Genomic DNA, 3,290 nt, shown 5'->3' on the forward strand with positions numbered 1-3,290 from the left:
AGCAACTGAACCCTCCAAGCTGGCATCCTTAGGAGCATCAAGTTCTCCAGAAAAGGTATCTTCGCTATCTCCTGAATAAGAACGTTTCCTTGAAAGAGAGCTGGGTACTTCGATACATATCTTCTCATTGAGACCATCAGGCTTTAGTCCCTTTAAAACAGAGAAGGGCTTACCATAGCAAGAAGCAACTTGGCTCACATACGGGTATGTTAGCCTTTCCATCTGTTATACGGAACCCTTGAAGACATCGGAAGCCTCGGGACGGTACAAAGGAGATTTTTCCAAAGGATAGCCAGACTCATGAAGCTTATAACCTACAAGAAGACCTTGATGTTTACCGAGATTGAGCAGTTTAGTGTAAACTTCACCCAGAGCAGAATTAAACTCTTTAGAGTGAAGAAGATAGGTCACAACTTGATGAAAACCCTGCTCAATAAGCCACTGGTTATCCCCAGTGGCCTGGGCAACCAAAGCCTTTAGGCCATCTTTTTCCTCATCAAAAGCCTTTTGTTGAACAACTAAGGCCTCCCTGTCAGATTTTAGCTTCAATCTATCGGCTTCAAAACTCTTTTTGAGACCACTCATCTCAATTTCATGTCTTCTTGTCAGCTCACCCTTCTTCTTAACCTAAGCCAGCTCTTTTTCAGAAAAACTATCAATCTCCTTCTTCATAGCGACAATCGAAGCCTTTATCTTTTCCTTCTTCTTAGAGGCCTCCTCATACTCCTGCATGCCTTTAGCCAAGCGAGTAACACCTTCAGCCAACAAGGCCGAAAGGTTGCAGGAACTCAGCATCATCCTAGAAATAAGATGATCAGCCTCCATCTCAGATATAGCGCTTCGAACACCGGGAGGAGCGAAATGAGCTAAAGCCTCAGCACAAACAGCCGGGTCTTTGAAACTATCACCAACCTTAACCCCCCCAATTAGGCACATAAACCTCCTGACCCTCTGAACCTTCGAAGCTCTCAACGCTTTTAACTGGTGAACCTTGAATAACAGGAGTGCTACCTTTCTTAATTAACTTCTTCTTTTTGATCGAAACAATTAACTCCTTCTCCTTACCTTTGCTGACATCCATAGCTTGATCCGCTGACACTTTAATATCATCACTAACATCGATAGGCTCCGAACCAGAAGGCTGATCAACACCTTTCAGATGGCGTTGTGAACTACGAGTGGAACCCTTGGAAGCAGTAGCCTTGGTAAAACCTCTGACATTGGGGACATTTACATACCCAGAACCCTCGAACCTATAATCAGAACCACTAACAATCGCATTCTTACCAGGGGTAGCAGCAACATCATCAAAGCCAATGTCGGAGGTATCATCGCTTTTGATAAAGTCAAGAGCAGACATAACTGCAACACAAATATAAAAACACATAAGCAAACAAAGAAATAGGAACAAAAGAGCAAGAGAAGAATAAATGCATACCCTTCCCATCTCTAATAAGCACCGGATCCCGATTGGCCTTTTCCCACACTTTACTAACACCCAATAACACCAACAAATGCTCAGGGAAGGGACGAAGCCTCGAAGGGCACTCCCTGAGAGTTTCTAAAAAACGAGTGTTTATGTCAGAAGCAGAAGACTCTGGTTCGTTCAAAACGGCATCTGGGTGTCTGCAAACAAGTTTAAAGGGAACAATCTCTTCTGACACCCAGAAAAACCGGTCCTTCCAGACCCCAAGTGTAGAAACCATGGACGAAACCAAGCAGGTATCAACTTGAGTGGTCTCGAAGGTAAACCAATCACCATTCTTAGCAAGCCGAAAGAAACGGCGGAATGATAACAAGGATGGATCATACCCGGAGGCCCGACACAAAATTTCAAAATGAAAAACCCTAGCCATGCCAAGGGGATGAATCTGACCAAAAGAAACTCGATAATATTCCAGAATATTCAAAACGAAGTTTGAAAACGGGTAACGAAGATTGGAAAACTCAAAATGTCGACAATATAAAGCAATCAAACCAGGAGGACATTCATTGATAAATTTATCACAAGCCGGTGCAACCGGTTTAAATTTTGTTCCTATCCCCCACTCCATACAAAACAAAACAAATCAACTTCCTCTTGAGTCATTCGAGAAAATGACTTTGCCAAATCCTTACGAGCACCCATGATATGCGAAAATGAAACAGAAAATGAAACAGGGGAAACTAACCTGTTTTCGAAAAGAGGAAAACTTGAGAAAAAGAAAGCGAATGATGTTTCTTGTGTTAAAGCATATGAAAATTAATGAGATAAAAATTAATATAATGAGGCAAAGGAATTAAAAACCACCGCCTGACAAACTGCCACAAGTCATGTCAACTGTCTTATCAAATTCAAAATTCAAAAAACCCCAAAACCGTTTCCAACACTTCAAGCTTCGAACCCTTGAAGCCTTTAAGCAGAAAAATACATGTACAAAAGTCAGAAGTCTTTGAGCTCATCCCACAAAAACCTCTGACTTGGGGGGCTGATGACGGGGGTAGCCCAAGACCAAATAAAATGACATTAAATACATGAGTGCTTAAAATGTAAAAAGGTTCAAAGCTTCAAACCCTGGGGAGCTGAAATAAAGCAACTCGGAAACAGTAAGAAGGTCACATCTCTGGGTTGTTTCACCAACTCACCAGCCGCAAAAGTAACGTAGGTCCACAGAGCACACTCTTTTATCCGCGGGGCAAAAGGTTTCAACCCCCGAAAGGGTAAGTCCCTCACTGCAAGCATGGTCACTAGTCAAATGCATTCCTCTTTGAGAGATGTCTTCTCCTATAAATTAAACACTTCATTTACTAAACAGACATTCCTGGCCAGCCCTGATTCCTAAGATCTCTGGTCATTCACTTCGAGTACTTGCTTCATGCAAGTTACAAATTTCACATCTAACAAACACATTCCTTTTGCTAGTTCATCCGAATCTGAGCACACTTCAGAAGAGGATCTTTAGCAAACAACAAAAATAAACTAGTGAACCTCTCTCCACGTCTTGCAAACGTGGGGGGACCCCACGACATGCGTTAGGCAAAGTTGAACCCTTCAACCTTTTTGCCTAAGCAGCCCAGCTACTACCCTTGGTCTATTATTTGTTGCATCAACGTTGGTAAATGTAAAAAAAAATTAAAAAGTATATAACCGGTTAAGTCTAGTTTTTGTTTATTTGGACCGGAAGTTGTGCTAAAAAAATGTACGTTATCCTCATATACATTTTTTTATTATTATAAACTTTTTATTAAAGTGTTTTTGTCTTATGTTTTGTTGGGAAAGAGAATTATTATTACACGTGTGTGAGAAAAAT

The sequence above is a fragment of the Helianthus annuus genome, chromosome 15, assembly GCF_002127325.2.
Source record: "Helianthus annuus cultivar XRQ/B chromosome 15, HanXRQr2.0-SUNRISE, whole genome shotgun sequence".
In the NCBI taxonomy this organism is placed as follows: domain Eukaryota; kingdom Viridiplantae; phylum Streptophyta; class Magnoliopsida; order Asterales; family Asteraceae; genus Helianthus; species Helianthus annuus.